Raw genomic sequence first — 23,785 nt, 5'->3', positions numbered from 1 at the left:
AAACTTGACTTGCCTTCTTTTGATGTTTGTCATTTTTTTTACAAGACATAATAGCATTGTCTATGACATGTTTGTGTCCCACAAAAACAGATGTTGTCCACTAAAAAGTAGGGCCAGCCAACGTTTCATTATATGCCTAAATAAAGTGAATGGGCACTCATCCATATTTATGTGCAAAAGTGTATGGACAGAATGCAAAGCTTAGAGCATTAAGACAATGTGAATATACCCTAATAAGAAGTTATTTGGGACTTTTAATCCTAAAAGCAAAACCATGAAGGTGCTGGAATATCAAATTTTTACAAGTTTTTAGGGTTTCAGTGATTTTTTTTATACGTTGAGTCATTAAAGACAATTGGAATCTTGCCTTTGTTTCTCATGAACACATTTTTGAAAGCACAGAAGTAAAGTTTCATCCCATTGACACAACTACAAGAAATGAGCAAATTAATTCAATGTAAACTGAATTTGCATTGAATTTTATGAAACGCACCGATCCCGGTCAATTTGAATAATTTGCAATTAGATTTGTTTAAATCTGCAAAAAAACTCTTCACTTCCATTTTATATATTGCAGGAGATTGCATCAGCTACAGAAGGCTCATATGACCTCAGTCATGACTTCTCCATAATGCTTTGCAGCTGTCACATGATAATAATAATAACCTTTTATTTTTATATAGCGCTAACATATTCTGCAGCGCTTTACAGTTTGCACACATTATCATCGCTATCCCCGATGGGGCTCACATTCTAAATTCCCTATCAGTAAGTCTTTGGAGGAAACCGGAGTGCCAAGAGGAAACCCAGGTCAACATGGGGAGAACATACAAACTCCTTGCAGATGTTGTCCTTGGTGGGATTTGAACCCAGGTCACAAAACATGGCACAGCACAGCAAATCAGAAAATACATGATAGTCTGTATAAAAGCCGAGTCAAGGAATGTAGAAGCATTTTTAGGTCGATTTAGGATAGTGAGCGTACATCAGCACTAATATCACCAAATGCATGTCCAATTGGCCTCCTTTGTCACTGGCAAGCATATTAATGGCTAGGAAGCGGATAGTGTTGAGCATTCCGATACCACAAGTATCGGGTATCGGCCGATATTCACGGTATCGGAATTCCAATACTGAGTTCCGATACTTTTAGCATATCGAATACCGGAATCGGAAGTTCCCATAATGCTAGGAGCCAGTTTGATTTGATTCAGCCAATGAGAATCCTCAGAAGTGTGGGCACATCCTGTTAGGCATGTAGGCATGTTAACTAATCGCATGGCTGTGATTGACTGCTGAAATGATGTCATGATGCACTATAAAAGCCGTTGCCGCCATTTCGGGTTCACTCTGCTGTGAATTCAGTTAGGGACAGGCTGCTGTTCAAGACTGTGAGGGACAGTTAGAGATAGCGATTTTCAAAATCATATTGTGCTTTACCCAGGCTACATAATCAACCACTGTAGCTTTCTTTTGCCTTGCAGCAGTGTTCACAGCTGTCTGCAAGGTCTGTGTGAGTGCAGCTCACGCTGTGTAGTGTGTCCTGCAGCCACGTCTGGTTGTAGGCCGCTCAGCATGTGTCACTGCCTCATAAATATTTTTCTTTTTTTGCTGCTCATTTTTCATTCTCCTATTAGTGTGCATCCATCCGTATCCATCTTCATTGGTTGGTTGCAAACACTATAGGAGTAGACAGCGGAGCCTCTCTGCAGCCTTTCAGTGCTAGTGCCCAGTTTTCTGCACTGTTCACGGCTGTCTGAGAGGTCTCTGTGTGTGAGTGCAGCTCACGCTGTTGTGTGTCCTGCAGCTACGTCTGGTTGTAGGCCGCTCAGCGTGCGTCACTTCCTCACACATATTTTTCTTTTATTGCAGCTCATTTTTCATTCTTCTATTAGTGTGCATCTCGCCGTATCCATATATGTTGGTTGCAAACACTATAGGAGTAGACAGCGGAGTCTTCCTGCAGCCTTTCAGTGCTAGTGCCCACTTATCTGCACTGTTCACGGCTGTCTGAGAGGTCTCTGTGTGTGAGTGCAGCTCACGCTGTAGTGTGTCCTACAGCTACGTCTGGTTGTAGGCCTCTCAGCGTGCGTCACTGCCTCATACATATTTTTCTTTTATTGCAGCTCATTTTTCATTCTCCTATTAGTGTGCATCCATCCGTATCCATCTACATTGGTTGGTTGCAAACACTATATAGGAGTAGATAGAGGAGCCTTTTTTCTGGCTTGTGCCCTTTAGCCGCAGCCAGATTAGTATTACCCTATATTTTGGAGCCTCATCTTTTGCATTGTAGGTTACCTTCCTGCATTGTAATAGCTTCAAAAAGTTTGTGATACTATCGCTTTCAAATCTTTGGTCACATCCTTTTTGTTTTTTTGAAAAAAAACAAAATAAAGTTCACCAAACACTACATTTGACAGTTGTGTAGGCCACATTAGCTCATATTAAAGTGTAGTCCACACACACACTTTATAAAATTAGTGTTTCTTATACCTGTTAGCAGCTGTTCAGGAATAAGCACACTAAGCCCCCCCTTTGTACTTTTCTGCCTATCTTTATCAGTCTACTAAGCTGAAGAAGGCAGGGAGTAAGGCACGTGGCCGTGGGCATGCAGTTTCAGCAGGGAGAGGACGTGGGGATTCTGCAGGAAGAGGACGTGGGAATTCTGTGCCTGCTGCGGGCACCAGTGACACAGCATCCCCCAGTTTTACCAGGCAACAGTCCTTTGTGCGCAGTTTTGTAGGACCTCACCGTACCCAACTGCTGCGAGAGTAACAAATTGAAGCCGTTGTCGAATGGATGGCAGCTAATGCATCAACTTCAATGACATCCACGTCCTCTCAGGGCCAGAGCACTGATGAGCAACCATCTGTCTCTTCACCACCTGCCAAAGTGCCCAGGCAGTCAGAGAGCCCTGGACAGGAGCCATCACAGTCTCTACTTCTGTTCTCTGAATCTGTTGGCTTGGAAAGAGGGGGCCAGCCTAGCAGCATTCAAGAATGTGAAGAAGAGGGAGTATGCAGTGATGCGCAACTGCTTTGTCCCTCTGAATCTGAAGAGGCGGGTGGGCCAGTGCCTATGGTCAGCACACCTCAGTACGCATCTGATGATGACAAGACTCAGGTGCCACTTTCTGGTGTGTACGGTGCTGGAGAGACTACCCAGGAGTAGCAGGTGTTTGAAGAGGGGAGTGTAGATGATGAGGTCCTTGACCCATCATGACGTGAGGAACAGGAAGGTGGTGGGAGCAGCTCTGAGGAAAAGATTCCCCGAACGGCCAAAACAGGAGGGAGAGGGAGGGGGCAGACTTGGTTGCCTGTAGCCTCCACTTCGGCACCCGTTAGGAGCATTCCTCTTCCAAAAGCCAAAATGGGCGCTCCCAAGACTTGCAATGCGTGGTCCTTTTTTGACACAGTTGCAGATGACATTTGCTTTGTCAAATGCAAGCTGTGTCATCAGAAAGTCAAAAGAGGGAAAAATGTCAGCAACCTCAATACCACAAATATGTGGAAACATGTGCGGACCAAACACGTGGTGGAGTTACAGAGACACACTGAAGACGTAGGCCAACCTACAGCACCACATACCACCTCTTCAGCTCGTGTTGTAGCTTCTTCCTCCAGCTCACACACAGCTGGTTCGGCTTCCTCACAGGATCGCCATGGAAGAACCTCTGGCTCTGTTGTCCAGAGACCCAGTGACATTCCACCCACAGCACCACATTCCCGTTCATCCTCACACTCCCAGGCCACTCTACAGCCATTGGTAGCACAGGCATGGGAGAAAAGGCGGCCATACTCGGCAAACCATCCCCGAGCACATGCTCTGAATGCTGGCATTTGCAAAATACTGGCCCTTGAAATGCTCTCATTCAGGCTGGTGGAGACTGACACCTTCCGGAACTTCATGGCATTGGCAGTCCCACAATACAACGTACCCAACCTTTTTTATTTCAGCAGGCAAGTCGTCCCTGCCCTGCAAAAGCATGTGGAGGGAAAAATTAAACATGCGCTACTAAACGCCGTCAGTAGCAAGGTCCACCTGACCACCGATGCGTGGACCAGTAACCATGGACAGGAACAATATTTTTCCCTCACTGCCCATTGGGTCAATGTTGTGGAGCCGGGTACAGATCTTGAGAGTGGCGCTGTACATGTTCTGCCAACTCCAAGGATTGCAGGAATCCAGTCTGTACACATTGACTCCTCCTCATACTCCAGTTCCTCAGAATCAGCGCTGCAGGAGCCTGTTACGACCGATATGAGCACAGCCGTGGCCAAATGTCAACAGGCCATACTGAAATTAATTTCTTTGGGGAATCGAAGCCACACAGCGCAGGAGCTCTGGAATGCATCAAGCAGGAGAGCGACGTGTGGTTTCTGCCAGCAAATCTCCAGTCAGGCTTGGTAGTGCGTGACAATGGCCGAAATCTGGTGGCAGCTCTGGGCCTAGGCAACCTCACTCACATCCCATGTCTGGCACATGTGCTGAACTTGGTCGTGCAGAGCTTTCTGAGTGACTAGCCTGATCTTGATGCACTGCTGCACAAGGTCGGCATAAAGTGTGCTCACTTGTGGCGTTCCAGCACGGCAAGATCGCCCATTGCATCTCTGCAGCGCCGATTCCGCCTTCCGGAACATCGCATCATATGTGACCTACCCACCAGGTGGAATTCAACGTTACATATGTTGGAGCGATTGTGTGAGCAGCAGGCAGCAGTAATGGAGTACCAGCTGCATCAGGCGCAAACAAGTCGCACAGTTCAGCACCACTGAGTGGGCCTCTATGAAGGACATCTGCCTTGTTTTGCGTGCCTTTGAAGATTCCACGCGGATGGCGAGTGCAGATGATGCACTAGTCAGCATGACTGTCCCCCTTATCTGCCTGCTTCAAAAAACACTGCAAGCACTAAGGGAGGCAGTTTTGGAAGAGGTAGAGGATGAGGAGTCACAAATGCCATCTGCTTCTGGACAGTCTACGTTACGTGGTTCCTCACAAAGGCCTAGGCAGGGGACACTTTGTGAGGAAGATGAGGAGGAGTCAATGGTGGAGGAAGACATCTCTCCAGAGGAGGGAGGTACACAATGCTCTAAGTCAGTATGTACAGTGAGGGTGGGGTGATGCAGAGCAGGCAGAGATGATGCCTCAAGCAGGAGACAGCGTTTCTTGGGCAGTTGGGAGTCTGCAGCACATGGTTGATTTCATGCTGCAGTGCCTGAGAAACGACCGCCGCATCGCCCACATTCTCAACACGGCTGATTATTGGGTGTACACCCTCCTAGATCCTCGCTACCGGGACAACTTACAAAGCCTCATAACACTGTTGAACCGGGAGTGTAAAATGTGGAAGTACCAAGACACACTGGTGCAGTCCATCATGTTCTCCTCTCCACCCGACAGCAGTGCTGCTAGTGATTTACAAAGCAGCTCTGTGCGTCAAGGCAGTCTAGGAAGCTCTGCACAAAGAGGGAACAGAGGCAGCACCTCAGCACAAGGCAAGACCAGTATGGCCCAAATGTGGCAAAGTTTTGTGTGCCCGCCACAAATGTCTACACCATCACAGATGGCTCCAGTCAGCAGGAGGCAACGTTTCCGTCAGATGGTGACAGACTACATGTCTTGCCCTGTCAGTGTACTCCCAGACGGCTATTCCCCCTAAGAGTTTTGGGTCTCTAAGCTGGATACATGGCCAGAGCTTAGCCAGTATGCAATGGAGGTGCTGGCTTGCCCTGCTGCCAGTGTATTATTGGAACGCGTCTTTAGTGCCGCAGGTGGTGTACTAACAGACCGTCGCACGCGACTATCCTCCGATAACGTTGACCGGCTTACTTTTCTGAAAATGAACAAGGCCTGGATCTCGCCAGAATTTGTCAGTCCTCTTCCAGAATAAATAATTGGTTGGCAACAGTATCCAGGTCTCCTGTTGTGTTCATGTTTCTACCACCTGAACTCTAATGCCTGGGCTTCAACACAGCCAGTTGTTGCTCAGAAGTGCCGTCTGCACAGAGAAAAAAACTAGCTCCTGTGTTAGTGGGGTTCAGTAATGCCAGCTGCTCCCCTGATGTGTGGACGGCAAAGTCTCCTGCTGCCTCTACATTCAAACTACTACTGATTTTTAATCGTGCTCCACTTAGGCCTCTGGCTCCACTGTCTCTAGTATTTCCCCTGGCCTCCAACCCCGCCAGTTGCTGCTCAGAAGTGGCGTCTGCACAATCCACACTTGTTCCTGTGTTACTGGGGCTCAGTCACGTCAGTTGATCCCCTGATGTGTGTCCGGCAATGTCTCCTGCTCTGTCCACATTCCCACTACTAGTAATGGGAATGTGGACAGAGCAGGAGACATTGCCGGACACACATCAGGGGATCAACTGACGTGACTGAGCCCCAGTAACACAGGAACAAGTGTGGATTGTGCAGACGCCACTTCTGAGCAGCAACTGGAGGGGTTGGAGGCCAGGGGAAATACTAGAGACAGTGGAGCCAGAGGACTAAGTGGAGCACGGTTACAATCAGTAGTGGTCTACAACCTATATAAAACTTGCTGCAATTAGGCCCCAGCCTGCTGCATGTTTGATCCTGGGCTTCAACACAGCCAGTTGTCGCTTGGAAGTGCTGTCCGCACAGAGAAAAACACCAGCTCCTGTGTTAGTGGGGTTCAGTAACGTCAGCTGCTCCCCTGCTATGTGGACGGCAAAGTCTCCTGCTGCCTCCACATTCAAACTACATCACATATACAACTTACTGCAATTAGGCCTCAGCCTGCTCCATGATTGATCCCGGGCTTCAACACAGCCAGTTTTTGCTCGGAAGTGCCGTCTGCACAGAGAAAAACACATGCTCCAGTGTTAGTGGGGTTCAGTAATGCCTGCTGCTCCCCTACTGTGTGGACAGCAATATCTCCTGCTGCCTCCACATTCAAACTACATCACGTATACAACTTGCTGCAATTAGGCCTCAGCCTGCTCCATGATTGATCCTGGGCTTCAACACAGCCAGTTGTTGCTCGGAAGTGCCGTCTGCACAGAGAAAAACACATGCTCCAGTTTTAGTGGGGTTCAGTAATGCCTGCTGCTCCCCTGCTGTGTGAACGGCAAAGTCTCCTGCTGCCTCCTCATTCACACTACTACTGATTTCAAACTTGCTGCAATTAGGCCTCTGGCTCCACTCTGTCTCTAGTATTTCCCCTGGCCTCCAATACTGCAAGTTGCTGCTCAAAAGTGGCGTCTGCACAATCAACACTTGTTCCTGTGTTACTGGGGTTCAGTTACGTCAGCTGAACCCCTGATGTGTGTCCGGCAATGTCTCCTGCTCTGTCCACATTCCCACTACTATTAGTGGGAATGTGGACAGAGCAGAAGACATTGCCGGACACACATCAGGGGATCAGCAGACGTTGCTGAACCCCAGAAACACAGGAACAAGTGCTGATTGTGAAGACGCCACTTTTGAGCAGCAACTTGCGGTATTGGAGGCCAGGGTAAATACTAGAGACAGAGTGGAGCCAGAGGCCTAGTTTGAGCACGTTTAAAATCAGTAGTAGTCTACAACAGATATTAAACTTGATGAAATTAGGCCTCAGCCAACACCCTGATTGACCCTGGGCTCCAACATCGCCAGTTGCTGCTCAGAAGTGTCTTTGGCACGGGTACTCCCTCCTGCCCAGCCTGGTTCCAGCACGCCTGCTGTTTCCAGGTAGTGTCAACGTCACTTTGCCACCAATACGTTGTCCTGTCGTGTTGCGGTCGGGTTAGCCGAGTCTATGGTGCCTGCAGTTTTGGTGCTTCCTATGTGGGCTGCGGATTCTGATAATAAAGGCTGGCTCCGTAGTGCCAATAGGACAAGCACCCCCTCTAGGACTGTGGGTTTCGGTAACTGCGGCTTGCTCGTGGCCTTGCAACTTTGTTTTTCATGGGTACCTTCTGCTACCCATCCGGGTTCCAGCACCGTCAGCTGGTTCTCGGCAATGCCTTTGGCCTAGGTGCCTCCTCCTCGCTATCCGAGTTCCAGCAACGTCTGCTGGTCTTTGGTAGTGCTTTGTAGCACAGGTACCTCCTGCTTACTAACCGTGTTCCAGCACCGTCAGCTGGTCCACGGTTGTGCCATTGGCTCTTGTTCCTTCAGCTGCCACTCTGGGTTCCAGCACCATCAGCTGGTTCTCTCTAGTTCCATTTGTGAAGGGTTAATACTAAAATCAGAGCTTAAGTTTCGCTTCTCCATTTCTGTGAAGGTTTCGTTTCTTCATTTTTGTTACTGCAAGATAAATTTTTATAATTGGCATGGCCTGTCATGAAACCAGACTGTTTCCATCAGGTGCAAGATAAGGGGCTCGGGGGGGGGGGGGGGGGGGGGGAGTGTATTGCTCTGAATATGCCATTATACTACTTTCTATTTGGATACGGACATATATGTAGTTTCCGGTTTTATTGCAATATTATTGGCTTATAAAGTGGAATGATGCTATTGGTACTTGAGAACCTTGCATAATTAAGCAAAAGATTATAAAAGATGTGACTAAAATAAAGGGGCTTGGTGATCTGCCTCGATCCTCCCGTACAGAGACCCCGTCTCCGTGTGGTCATTTGAGTTGCTAGCAACACTGGAATAATTTGGAAATCACTGGCTCAACCGTGAAGGGTTAATTTAACTCTATCCTTATCAGCTTGGCGCGCAACGTGGTGCCCCCGTACAGGGACACCTCTGCCCCCGGAGGACAACAAGACAAAGGACTCTCGGAGCGGACACAGGTGTTGGAAAATTGGGACTGATCACCCCCCACAATCACGGTAAGTTGGCAGTTATACTGTTCAGACTGACCGTTGGTGTGGTTTTCCTGTGCTTGTTGCTGCAAAGAGGATCTGAGGTTTGTCCCCGTGGTGGGGTGATTCATGGGTGGAATCATATAGAGGTGTAGTCCCGTTGGGGGCCCAGTGCTCGAACCGTACCTCATAAGGGACGGACACCCCGGATTGACCAGTGATTGTGGCTCTCTTTATAGTCAAAATATCCTGAATTCCTGAATTCACTGTTAGTAATCAGGGTGGTCATGTGATCGAAGATGGGTAGGATACGTAACTCAGGTATATATAGATATATATATATATATATATATAACCAGAGGTGTCCGGAGGGAGAGTCTGAGACGCCCTCCTCCTTTCACTGAGTACCACGAATTTTGGGCAATCCCAGAGGGGGATTATTGACCCGGTGGAACAAACTGAGACGGCCGCTCCAGTATTGTGCACAATTGAAGTAAGGGTATTTAGCTGTAAATGAGAGAATCTGTGGAAGGAAAAGAAGAATTTTGTGGCTTAGCACATGTATAATACAAAATAAAATTGTGGTACCGTGTTAGCCAGAAAAATAGATGTAATTATTCAAGGTGTGATACCTTTATTGGCTAACCAGAGAAATTATATTTGCAAGCAAGCTTTCAGGGCTCAGGCGGCCCCTTCATCAGGCTAGATTACAAGTGAATCACTGAGAAAAGATGGCAACATTTAAATAGGAATTACAACAGGACATGAGATGATGCTAGCTATAGACATGCCAAGGAAATCAAATTAAGGTTTTTGTTACACATGCAGATGAGGACCAAGTGTTCTATTAGAGATCTGAAGACCTTCTTGTGGAGGTGTGAACTGTGTCCATGTAATGAGTCATGAACCCAAGTGTCAAATTCAGTCCTATTGTTAGCGATTGAAACATATTTATAAATTTAAACTCCCAAATCTTCCTTTCTCTGTCACTATTAAAAAAAAAAAAATGAAAAATGACCTTTCAATATTAGGACTTTTAGATCTGCCAAGCTGTGTCCAGGTCTAGAGAAGTGTATCCCTACAGGTGTGTCCAGCGCAGTCTTTATCGTATGTCTGTGCAGATTCATCCTTGTTTGTAGCTTTTGCTTAGTTTCCCCGATGTATGTCCCTGCATTGCACCTTGTACACTGTGTAATGTACACGACATTGAAGGATGGACATGAGAAAGAGTCCATGATCTTATAGTCCTGATTTGTGTTGGGTATGGGGACTTTATCTGTTGGTGATATGTGGGTGCAGGTCTTGCATTTCTTACTGTTACAGGGACTGTGCCTGTCTCTGAAGGTGATGTGAGGGTACTTCTGACAAGGATATTCCTTAGGTTGGGAGGCTGTTTGTAGGAGAGAAGTGGCAGTTCCGGGAATATTGCTTTCAGTCTGTGGTCTCTGTGGAATATGGGTTGGAGGTCTGCGATGTTTTTCTGAGTGATTATTATTATTATTATTATTTATTGTTATAGCGCCATTTATTCCATGGCGCTTTACATGTGAGGAGGGGTATACATAATAAAAACAAGTACAATAATGTTAACAATACAAGTCATAACTGGTACAGGAGGAGAGAGGACCCTGCCCGCGAAGGCTCACAATCTACAAGGGATGGGTGAGAATACAGTAGGCGAGGGTAGAGCTGGTCGTGCAGCGGTTTGGTCGGTCGGTGGTTACTGCAGGTTGTAGGCTTGTCGGAAGAGGTGGGTCTTCAGGCTCTTTTTGAAGGTTTCGATGGTAGGTGAGAGTCTGATTTCTTGTGGTAGAGAGTTCCAGAGTAGGAGTGATGCGCGAGAGAAATCTTGTATGCGATTGTGGGAAGAGGACATAAGAGGGGAGTAGAGAAGGAAATCTTGTGAGGATCGGAGGTTGCGTGCAGGAAAGTACCGGGAGACGAGGTCACAGATGTATGGAGGAGACAGGTTGTGGATGGCTTTGTATGTCATGGTTAGGGTTTTGAACTGGAGTCTTTGGGTAATGGGGAGCCAGTGAAGGGATTGACAGAGGGGAGAAGCTGGGGAATAGCAGGGGGACAGGTGGATTAGTCGGGCAGCAGAGTTTAGAATAGATTGGAGGGGTGCGAGAGTGTTTGAGGGGAGGCCACAGAGCAGGAGTTTGCAGTAGTCAAGGCGAGAGATGATGAGGGCATGGACTAGGGTTTTTGCAGATTCTTGGTTAAGGAATGAACGGATTCGTGAAATATTTTTGAGTTGAAGTCGGCAGGAAGTGGAAAGGGCTTGGATATGTGGTTTGAAGGAGAGATCAGCGTCAAGGATTACTCCAAGGCAGCGAGCTTGTGGGACTGGGGAGAGTGGGCAGCCATTTACTGTAATGGATAGGTTCGTTGGGGGGGTCACGTGAGATGGGGGAAAGATGATGAATTCTGTTTTGTCCATGTTAAGTTTCAGAAATCTAGTGGAGAAGAAGGATGTAATAGCAGTCAGACATTGAGGGATTCTGGTTAGTAGGGAGGTGATATCTGGTCCAGAGATGTAGATCTGTGTGTCATCAGCATAGAGGTGATACTGAAAGCCATGAGATTCTATGAGCTGTCCCAAGCCGAAGGTATAGATGGAGAAGAGCAGGGGTCCAAGGACTGAACCTTGCGGGACTCCGACGGATAGGGGGCGAGGTGAGGAGAGAGAGCAGAGGTCTCTGAGGTGAGGAGGTGGTGTGTGAGTGGGAGACGCTGAATGTCCGGTCTGTTAGGTATGATGAGATCCAGGATAGGGCCAAGTCTGTGATGCCAAGAGATGAGAGGGTCTGTAGTAATAGGGAATGGTCCACTGTGTCAAAGGCAGCCGACAGGTCCAGGAGGAGGAGGACAGAGTAGTGTCGCTTGCTCTTGGCGGTTAAGAGGTCATTGGTGACCTTAGTAAGGGCAGTTTCAGTGGAGTGGTGTGACCGGAAGCCAGATTGTAAGCGGTCGAAGAAGGAGCAAGAAGAGAGATGGGAGGACAGTTCAAGGTAGACGTGTTGTTCCAGTAGCTTGGAGGCGTAGGGGAGAAGTGATATAGGGCGATAGCTGGATACAGAGGATGGGTCAAGAGAGGGCTTTTTGAGGATAGGCGTGATAGTAGTTGTAGTTTTCTATCCTCATTGTCTGAACAGATCTGAATGTACCTTAGAGCTTGACTGTAGGTTCTAGAAAATGGATTTGGGATTTTGAAGAGTTGAGGGTGAGTTTGATGTTTGGGTGGAACTTGTTGCACATGAATTGTGTGACGAAGGTGTTAGGAAAAACAGAGGAAGTGAATTCTGATTGTTTTTATAGCTATGTGGAAAAAGGAAAATTGTCTAACACTGTGAAAAAGACAGAAAGTGTTGTGGTACAGGAGAGAATTGAGAATGTGATTAACGGAGACGACACTGAGATCGAGGTTAATGTGTCAGGGAAATAGTTAAAAGTGATGATTTGAAAGAAAAAAAAAAGAAAAAAAAAAAAGCAAGCTAACAGCTGCAGCTGCTTCAGTACCCCCTCCCATCTTAGCCCACACCATATCCCCCTTCGCCCCCACCGCAGCTGCGAGTGCACAGCCAATCTCTTATCACTGGAGCACACAGCAAACTCTGGCCCCCCCCTCCCTCAGACTTCAGCTACTGGGAATCCTGCTCCTCAGCCCCTCCCTGCTAATTCTGGCGATGCGCCAGACTCGAGCACTATCAGAGATTGTCATTCCCCTGCTATTTTGATCGGAGTAGATGGTAGACCCAATTAATATACTTTTATAAACCCTATTTCTGTGGGACCCTTCCCCGAAGTTACTGCCCAGTTGGTAATCTCTCCCACATGCCCTGTAAATTTACTAGGGAGAGATTTATTATCGCAGTTCCGCTCCTGAATACAATTCCAAGATGATGGTCAGATGGTTTTTTTTTTTTTTTTGTTGTATAATCCCTATGTAGATGAAGACAGTGAGGAAATCTGTATTTTGCATGCCCTTCCTACAGTTATGATGGCCCTGATAGGCCCAGATCCACCCCCAATATTGCCTGAGGATCAATGACTCACCCCATACCTCTCAGAGATACTATCTAAACTCCTGTGAAAAGGGCCAAATGATATAGGGAAAATGCCTGTAGAACCAGTAAAAGTGTTTCTCAAACCTGGTGCCTAATCCTCATACTTTTTTTGTCCCAAATACCCCAGGATGCTGCTTGGTTAACAGTTATTGATCTTACCAATGCCTTCTTTAGCATTCCGTTATACCCAGACTGCCAGTTTCTATTTGTATTCACTTAACTGTCCATATTAACTGTCGTCCCTGCTATGTCACAAGGGGCCCAAAACAGTCCCAACCAGTTTGCAAAAAAATATGAGCAGGTGTCTTTAGCCATTGCTGCCACTGTTAGCCTCCTTAAGTATCTGGCAGCACTGAACTGTCGGGTTTCGGCCTCGAGACTTCAGTTCTGCCTTGGTCAAGTGATATTCTTGGGTCACTGTCTCCTTCAGGGTGCCAGACACCTCGCAGAAGAAAGAAAAATAGCTGTCAGCTCCCTTCCTTTCCCAAAAGATGAAACTGAACTCCAGCGTTTTCTTGGACTATGCACTTATTGTTGTCAGTGGATACCGGATGCCTCCCGCATAATGCAACCCCTTTACAATGCCTTGAAAGATGGTATAATGAACTATAAGGGAAGATGGCAGTGATGAGGATTACCTCCAATATGATTGTTCCCAACTTTTGACTGAAGAAACAGCTACTCCACCAAATGTCAGTGAGAATCCACTCCCAAATCCTGATCTGGTGTTATACACGGACGGTTCAAGATATGCCGATGAGATTGGTAGATTCCACACGGGATGCGCTGTTACCACAGAGGACACTGTATTGCACGCAGCTGCGCTCCCGCCCTCACAGTCAGCACAAGAAGCAGAACTCCAGGCTCTGTCTACTGCATGTACTTTGGCCAAGAACAAACGGGCTAATATATACACGGACTCACGGTATGCATTTGGTATTGCTCACGATTTTGGGGCTCTATGGGCCAATCGAGCGTTTATTATTACTGCCGGAACCCCAGTGAAAAATGCTGAAGCTGTTAAAACCCTCATGGACTCGATCAAATTACCTACTCAGGTGGCTATTATCAAAGTTAAGGCGCACGGTCCTAGGAACAGTCCACAGACTGTTGGCAACACATTTGCGGATATGCAAGCAAAAGCCGCCGCTCTCTTATCCGTTGAACCAACCATACCAACTATGGTGACCACACGCTCTCAGCGTAAACAGTTACAAGAAGCATTGACCCTACAAGAACCTGATGATCTACAACAGACTGAAGTTTTCTGTCGGACCCCGCAAGACTGCTTAATGACGATGCAGAGAATGTCTCCAAAGGAAGAGGTGAAGCAATGGAAGACTGATGGGGCACGAATGGATAATGGTCTCTGGAAAAAGGACCAACTTGTGTGTCTCCCTAAGCGGATGTACCCTGCTATTGCCATATGGGCACATGGACCTACACATCGAGGAAAGAATCAGGCCCTCGCACTGGTGCAAAAATTCTACTGGGCCCCGGTTCTCCATTTGGCCGGAAGCATTCCCTGTTACCAACATGACTGTAAAGACCACAGCGAAGAAACTGGTGATGGAAGTCATATGCAGATATGGGGTTCCAGAAGTTGTTGAAAGTGACCAAGGCCCGGCCTTTTCTTCTCATGTGTACCAAGAAGTTCTGACAATGCTTGCATCCACTGTAGCCCTCCATACTCCGTACCACCCACAATCCAGTGGGAAAGTTGAGAGGTTGAATGGCACACTGAGGGGACAATTGACCAAAATGATGCAGGAGACTATGGCTCCATGGCCGGAGCTCCTACCCATTGTACTGTACCACATTCGTACTACCCCTATTGCAAAACATGGCCTGTCCCCATATGAGATATTGTTTGGTACTGGGCCCCCAGTTGCAAATTTCCAGCCTCAGCAGTTATCAGAAGAGACTGACCGTGTTGTTCAATATGTTATTCTGCTTAGTAAAAATCTTGCTAACACCCATGTTCTAGTTTTCTTTTCCTTTCCAGATTCAGCAGAAACCGATACCTGTTATAACCTGAAGCCTGGTGATTTGGTAGTCGTGAAAAGGCATGTCAGGAAGCACGGACTAGAACCCTTGTATGACGGTCCCTATCAAGTTCTCCTCATCACCCAACAAGCCAATAGCAAATGAAGGGGCCATAATGTTTTGGTTTTCCGCATTTTTCATATTATTATTGGTAGAAGTTAAAAGTTAAAGTTAGAAGATATTCAATGACTCAGAGATTAATATGATAAAGACAATGATCGTAATAAGGACAGTTGGTTGTTCAGACACCTTCTTCTTTTTCAATTCAGCCAATTGATTTAGGGGAATTGGGGGCTGAATAGCTGGGATCTTGCAAAGCTTGTTACACATTGCTGCCTGTATCCTTGTTGTATATGTGATACTAAAACTTGTTCTTTGGTGTATTTCTGTATGTATTAGGAAATTCTGCACTAAGACAGCTAATGATGATACCAAAGGTGTCGTTGCCTCTGCTCTTCTCTGTACCGATCTCAAAAGGCTACTTGATGAAGATGTTGAAGCCAAGCACATGGCTACCTACAAAAGATCTCCACCACCGTCATCAAAAATTGTTATTCGTGAACTGCAGTATACAGGGGGGATGGGTGCGCCGCGACAGCCATGACTGGTAACACGGCATCAGTCATGTGAAGACCAGTACCCCTCAAGCTGTTAGCTTGGGATAGCACCTCTGATGCTGCATATGTATTAAAAAAATTTATCTAGGGGGGAATGTGAAGGGTTAATACTAAAATCAGAGCTTAAGTTTCGCTTCTCCATTTCTGTGAAGGTTTCGTTTCTTCATTTTTGTTACTGCAAGATAAATTTTTAGAATTGGCATGGCCTGTCATGAAACCAGACTGTTTCCATCAGGTGCAAGATAAGGGGCTCGGGGGGGGAGTGTATTGCTCTGAATATGCCATTATACTACTTTCTATTTGGATACGGACATATATGTAGTTTCCGGTTTTATTGCAATATTATTGGCTTATAAAGTGAAATGATGCAATTGGTACTTGAGAACCTTGCATAATTAAGCAAAAGATTATAAAAGATGTGACTAAAATAAAGGGGCTTGGTGATCTGCCTCGATCCTCCCGTACAGAGACCCCGTCTCCGTGTGGTCATTTGAGTTGCTAGCAACACTGGAATAATTTGGAAATCACTGGCTCAACCGTGAAGGGTTAATTTAACTCTCTCCTTATCACATTGACTCTTGTAGCTTCTGCTACCCATCCGGGTTCCAGCACCGTCAGCTGGTTCTCGGCAGTGTCTTTGACACGGGTACTCCCTCCTGCTCAACTTGGTTCCAGCACACCTGCTGTTTCCGGGTGGTGTCAATGTCACTTTGCCACCAATAGTTGTACTGTCGTGTTGCGTTGGGTTAACCGAGTCTATGGTGCCTGCAGTTTTGGTGCTTCCTATGTGGGCTGCGGGTTCTGGTAATAAAGGCTGGTTCCGTAGTGCCAATAGGACAAGCACTCCCTGTAGGACTGTGGGTTTCGGTAACTGCGGCTGGCTCGCGGCCTTGAAACTTTGTTTTTCATGGGTACCTTCTGCTACCCATCCGGGTTCCAGCACCGTCAGCTGGCTCTCAGCAGTGCCTTTGGCCTAGGTGCCTCCTTCTCGGTATCCGAGTTCCAGCAACATCTGCTGGTCCTTGGTAGTGCTTTGTAGCACAGGTACCTCCTGCTTAGTAACCAGGTTCCAGCACCGTCAGCTGGTCCACGGTTGTGCCATTGGCTCTTGTTCCTTCTGCTGCCCCTCCGGGTTCCAGCACCGTCAGCTCAGCTGGGCCTCGCTAGTTCCATTTGCTCTTGCAGCTTCTGCTACCCATCCGGGCTCCAGCACCATCAGCTGGTTCTCGGCAGTGCCTTTGGCTGAGGTGCCTCCTTCTCAGTATCCGAGTTCCAGCAACGTCTGCTGGTCCTTGGTAGCGCTTTCTAGCACAGGTACCTCCTGCTTAGTAACCGGGTTCCAGCACCATCAGCTGGTCCATGGTTGTGCCATTGGCTCTAGTTCCTTCTGCTGCCACTCTGGGGTCCAGCACTGTCAGCTGGTTCTCGGTAGTTCCATTGACTTTTGTAGCTTCTGCTACCCATCTGGGTTCCAGCACCGTCAGCTGGTTCTCAGCAGTGTCTTTGGCACGGGTACTCCCTCCTGCCCAGCCTGGGTCCAGCACGCCTGCTGTTTCTGGGTAGTGTCAACACCACTTTGCCACCAATACGTTGTCCTGTTATGTTGCGGTCGGGTTAGCCAAGCCTATGGTGCCTGCTGTTTAGGTGCTTCCTATGTAGGCTGCGGGTTCTGGTAATAAAGGCTGGTTCCGTAGTGCCAATAGGACAAGCACCCCCTGTAGGACTGTGGGTTTCTGTAACTGCGGCTGGCTCGCGGCCTTGCAACTTTGTTTTTCATGGGCACCTTCTGCTACCCATCTGGGTTCCAGCACCGTCAGCTGGTTCTCGGCAGTGCCTTTGGCCTAGGTGCCTCCTTCTCGGTATCTGAGTTCCAGCAACGTCTGCTGGTCCTTGGTAGTGCTTTGTAGCACAGGTACCTCCTGCTTAGTAACCAGGTTCCAGCACCGTCAGCTGGTCCACGGTTGTGCCATTGGCTCTTGCTCCTTCTGCTGCCCCTCCGGGTTCCAGCACCGTCAGCTGGTCCTCGCTAGTTCCATTTGTTCTTGCAGCTTCTGCTACCCATCCGGGTTCCAGCACCGTCAGCTGGTTCTCGGCAGTGCCTTTGGCTGAGGTGCCTCCTTCTCGGTATCCGAGTTCCAGCAATGTCTGCTGGTCCTTGGTAGAGCTTTCTAGCACAGGTACCTCCTGCTTAGTAACAAGGTCCCAGCACCATCAGCTGGTCCACAGTTGTGCCATTGGCTCTTGTTCCTTCTGCTGCCACTCTGGGGTCCAGCACCGTCAGCTGGTTCTCGGTAGTTCCATTGACTCTTGTAGCTTCTGCTACCCATCCGGGTTCCAGAACCGTCAGCTGGTTCTCGGCAGTGTCTTTGGCACGGGTACTCCCTCTTGCCCAGCCTGGGTCCAGCACGCCTGCTGTTTCCGGGTAGTGTCAACGTCACTTTGCCACCAATACGTTGTCCTGTCGTGTTGCGGTCGGGTTAGCCAAGCCTATGGTGCCTGCTGTTTAGGTGCTTCCTATGTGGGCTGCGGGTTCTGGTAATAAAGGCTGGTTCCGTAGTGCCAATAGGACAAGCACCTCCTGTAGGACTGTGGGTTTCGGTAACTGCGGCCGGCCCCGCGGCCTTGCAACTTTGTTTTTCATGGGTACCTTCTGATACCCATCCGGGTTCCAGCACTGTTAGCTGGTTCTCGGCAGTGCCTTTGGCCTAGGTGCCTCCTTCTCGGTATCTGAGTTCCAGCAGCGTCTGCTGGTCCTTGGTAGTGCTTTCTAGCACAGGTACCTCCTGCTTAGTAACCGTGTTCCAGTCCACGGTTGTGCCATTGGCTCTTGTTCCTTCTGCTGCCTCTCCGGGTTCCAGCACCGTCAGCTGGTCCTCGCTAGTTCCATTTGCTCTTGCAGCTTCTGCTACCCATCCGTGTTCCAGCACCGTCAGCTGGTTCTCAGCAGTGCCTTTGGCCTAGGTGCCTCCTTCTCGGTATCTGAATTCCAGCAACATCTGCTGGTCCTTGGTAGTGCTTTCTAGCACAGTTACCTCCTGCTTAGTAACCGTGTTCCAGCACTGTCAGCTGGTCCACGGTCGTGCCATTGGCTCTTGTTCCTTATGCTGCCCCTCCGGGTTCCAGCACCGTCAGCTGGTCCTCGCTAGTTCCATTTGCTCTTGTTCCTTCTGCTATCCAACCGGGTTCCAGTACCGTCAGCTGGTCCTCAGCAGTTCATCAGCCTTTTTGTACCTTCTGCTACGGTTCCAAGTTCGAGCTTGTGGAAATGGTTTTTGGATCTCACTCTGGATCTCCCTGACGACGACCCTGAAGACGACGACCCTGAAGACCACACCGAAGAAGACTGAAAAGATGACCCTGAAGAAGATGACCAAGAGGACAAAGAACATGAAGACAACCACCAAGATGCAGAACCACAAGAGACAGAAGACCAAGAAGCAGAAAAACCAAAAGCAGAAGAACATTAAGCATAAGACTAAAAATCAGAGCAAATGATATTATCTAAATTATAAGCAGAAGAAGACTAAGCAGTGTATGGGGGTGAGTCCATTCCTCCTCATGGTGCCCCTGGAAAATGCCTGCTGCTGCAGGCCAAACTGAATGCGGACAAATCCTGTTGTAAATCTTTTGTGACAGGTAGAACGGAAGGTGTAATCTTCAAACTTTTATAGATAACAACTACAGGAATGACTGTCACAAATAAGAATATGATGAAGAAGAAGAATAGGAAGAAGATGAAGAAATAGAATATGAAGAAGAATAATAGTTGAATATGAAGAATGTAAAAAAAAGAATAATAGGAAGAAGGTGAAGAAGAAGAAGATGAATAAGGTGAAGAAGTTGTTGATGAAAAAGATGCTGCTGCTGAAGGATCATGAAGGAGAAAGTGTGGGAGAAGTAAAAAAGAAGGTGAAGAGCATGGAAGTAGTGAAACATACATATCTGACAAAATATAAAAGAGGTTAACATAGTCAATATCTTTGTAACTCCGAACGTCTTAAAAAATTTTTTTTTTCCTGCTATTCCATTTGATTGGGCTAAACCTCTATACCTTTAATGTCTCCTCCACCTCCCCCAATACATTCTACATTATTCTTAGTTGTTTTTCTTCATGTAGAATTAACCTACAAGGAAAGAAAGGGTTTTTTTTAATTCCGATATTTTGGTCCCATTGACTTGAATGGGACTTCCGGGATCGGAATCGGTGATACCAGATACTTTTTGGATATCGGCCGATCCAATCTGATCCGATATTTCTCAATATCGGACGGTATCGCTCAACACTAGAAGCGGATGATATTATGGAAAACATGGCACATTACTCATCTCTATCACATTAGGATGATGTTACCTCTGACATTGACACTGTCAGTTTCAGTCAGTGTACTGCAGAATGGTCTTTGTGATCTCAAAGTCCTAAAGGGATAATTTTTGGACAATTTTTTTTATTTTAAAACCACATGAAAAATCTATTAGTGCTATGTGCTATTAAATGGGCTGTTAGTTACTACCAGGATACCATATGTGTCTATGGTGCGGTCACCTTGACATTACTGAGGGTGTGTTTGTGCTAAAGAGCTTGAAAGGGGTTGAATAATAATAAATAATAATAATTTCATTTCTATAGCACCAACATATTCCGCAGCACTTTACATTGTATAGTCTTATGAGACCTCGGAGTATTCCACTTGTCTTTTTAGTGCAATTAGAGGATTTGCAGCACTTTGATTTGCTGCAAATTAAATTTTGGGGAAACATTAGTTGAACCTGGCCAATTTGAAATGTAAAAGATCCAACCATATCTATGAGATACTCTTCTTCAGAAGAAACACCGTGCATATACCAGATTACCAGTTGTATTCTGAATACTAGAGGATTTTACTCTAACTCACTACTTATTTATTCTACAAGTTGTGTCAGCCATATTTAAATCAGCTTAGAAAACAAAATGAAAATAAAAAATCAACTGTAAACATGTTATGTCCCAGCACAGGACCACCACTGAACTGCTGGTTCACAATAAGGACTTGATGACAGCCGTATTGCAGAAGTGACAGGTTATGCATGTATTATTTTTATATTGTTAGATGACTTAAATATTTCTTTTCTCTACTTTATTTTACACAATTTGAAATTATAGAGCCTTAGGTTGAACTCACTCACAGACATTTATTGAACATACTATCTTACGGTTCCAAATACTGATTAATTCCTTAACGCTGTCACATAAAAATAAAGGAACGTGACGTGGAAGGCATGAAAGTTTGCCTTTTAGGACTGGTGTCTTTGTGATATTTTATTTATCACAGGCCCAGAACAGCACATGAAACAGCTGTTCCAAATCCCGCAATCCTAATCTTCTATGCATGTGTGGTCAAACTCCATAACATCCTGGCAGATGAATATTTGCCTTTGTACTTATTCTATCAGTAAGTATTTATATAAAGCCACACACCCTGGACAAAAAAACATATTGTGATTGCTGCTTACCATATCTGTTAAGACAACTGAAAAATATTTCTTCTAGCCATTTCTACAGGTCAGCTGTGGTTAGACCCCATGAAATATCACTAACCAATAGAGACTATCCCACATATAGCAGCTTGTCTAATCCGCACATCACATTCTCATAGGCTTATCTGCATTATGTGCAGTGCTTTGATGTGAGTGTCATATGGTCAAATGAAGGCAATGCAAAGCCAAAACCTAGTATTTCCACTGCGGTAACAAAGTATTCCCCCCCCTTACCAAATGTTCCATATTATTGCAAATTAGTTAATTGATGGCAACAAAAATCTCAAATACGTTTATCGACTAGGGTGGTGGTAAATAGTGATATCCACCCCCAGACTAACTACATCAACTCCAATACACATGAAAAAACAAAGGAGGACAAGGAGCAGGCGATGACATCTAATAAAATCAACAGTTGATCTCATTGAGAAAGCTGCCTCTCGTCACGAAACGCTCGTCCCGGGTTCACTGCCCGTTCCCTCGCTTCCTCATCCATCTATTGGTGAGCTCCGCTAATTAAAATGGTTTGTAATGGCATTATTTTAATGGGGTCTTCCATTTTGAGTCCCCTTTGAGGAATATCTATGGCCATATGACTAGCTTACATTGTCTCTCATGAGCTGATTTGGAGCTTGTCACTACCCCCTTATGAGTCACTTGACATATATATTGATAAATGGGGTTTACCTGAGTTGTTCGGGGGGGGGGAGGTTATTTCATCTGCATTGGATTGGCACCTTCTTGTTATGATGTAATGTATCATGAATTTTTACCTTTATATATTGATTAATAAAATTGACTGTTGATTTTATTAGATGTTATCGCCTGCTCCTAGTCATCCTTTGTTTTGTTTTTTTTAAATTAGTGGATTGATTAGATCTTTAACCCATTCTGGCACTTGGTACTGGTACGTCGTGGTGTGGCGTCAGGAGTGGACTCAGGAGCTGAGCCCACTACATGCAGGACAGGTGCCCTCTGTGCTGTAACTGGCACTTCCCTCTACCATCAGTGACCACATTTTGTGCTGATCACTGCTGTTAACCATTTAAATGCCCCTGTCAATTACCGTCAATAATAATTAAGTGGGGCTCCATCCCGGTGATCGCTAAAAGACGTAAAGTTGCAATGATAACCGGTGGTTGGAATTTGTCACCAATATTTTAGCATCCCAACAAAGCCACCAGAGCAAAGGACATCAATACTCCAGGGACTGGAGAACCATTTCTCGATTACAAAATACAGGCACATTTGATGGGCTTGCGTGCCCACACATCTATTTCACAACAGGGGTGAAAGTTACTGGCACCAAAAGTTGTAACATTTTTGTGCAACTCCCCATTGCATCAAAATTTTGTGACTCTGGAAAAAGCCTTTACACTTTTCTTACGAAAAAGCTTTGATGAATCTGCCCCTATGTGTGCACATACTCTTAATTGGTTTCTTCACGTTTTTTTGTGGGCATGGTTTTTCTTCTCTTTGCCTAAATCATCATTTGTGATTTTTTCAAAATAAAGCAAATAATTGTGCACAATTGTAGACCAATAGCCCAGTATAGTTTAAAATCTGTCAAATTTTATTTTTGTGCTAATAAAAACCAAAATGTGACATTTTACTCTGAAAAGGCCGTAAAATGTATATTAGATTAAAAAAAATTCTTTGATACTACTCAAAATTCATCAAAGTGTACACACAAAACAGCACCAAAAAGAACAAAGTCCATTTGCAATTAAAAAAGTGTAAATGATGAATCGGGGATCTAGCTTGCTCAAATTTACAGGCTATCTCTGTGTTCCCAAACTTCTCTCTTTATATGTCTACAATAAAACTATTTTCCACTGTGGATAATTGGATGAATTTCTTGTCAGCTCACAAAATTAACAATGTGGCTACCAGAAACATAACATTTCATAACACCTTTCATGATTGCACTCCCTTCCTTGACATAAACAGCAGAATCCTTCTTGAGCCTGCATTTTTTCATTAGTTTTTCCTATTCTCATCCTCATGTTGTGTATAGTCTGCTGCATTACGAGTGGATATATGAATCCTAAAACATGGCTGTATATATCATGAAAATGGGGAAGCAGGGCTTCCTGTGACCCCTTCTGTAAGTGTAGGTATATGTTTTCAAAAGGTAGTCCCCCAGTTACAGCTTGCCATTAACATTTCAAACATACTGGCTAACCATTAATTGAGAATGGAGGTCTACCGAAGACTGATAATGTAAAAGAGTAAATTTCAAAGTTATAGTATGCCTAGATTCATGGCAACCTCCAAATATAGGATCATCACAAAAAGAGATTTAGGAAGCTGTGTTGCCGTAAAAATACATACATTTTTATTGAGTATTAATTAAAATTAGTACAACAATAGAAATGAGCGACTTTGCCTTTTTTCGGGTAGAGTCGGGTTTCATGAAACCCGACTTTCTCAAAAGTCGGGTCGAACGAAATCGACCTATTATCGTGAAAAGTCGAAGGCCGACTGAAACACGAAACCCAATGCAAGTCAATTGGGAACCAAGGTTGGCAGGGAGTAGAGGACAGGAAACACACCTACAGTGCCCATTTTAAATGCAAAAACATCAATTCTTATTACTTAAGCTTGTCAACCTTAATTTATGTTATAATAATAGTTAGGCATTGAAAACTGGGGGTTATTTGGCTAAAATTGTGAGGGGGTAGGGCTGGCTCCATATTTTCGTGGGCCCTGGGCCAAAGAGTGTCACTGGGCTCTTTTAACACATGCCACAATTAATGATCCTCTGATACGGCAGAGA

The sequence above is a fragment of the Dendrobates tinctorius genome, unplaced genomic scaffold (assembly GCF_039654945.1).
Source record: "Dendrobates tinctorius isolate UK_male_01 unplaced genomic scaffold, ASM3965494v1 ptg000057l, whole genome shotgun sequence".
NCBI lineage: Eukaryota > Metazoa > Chordata > Amphibia > Anura > Dendrobatidae > Dendrobates > Dendrobates tinctorius.
The sequence above is the reverse complement of the archived record's forward strand: the minus strand, read 5'-3'. Positions refer to the sequence as shown.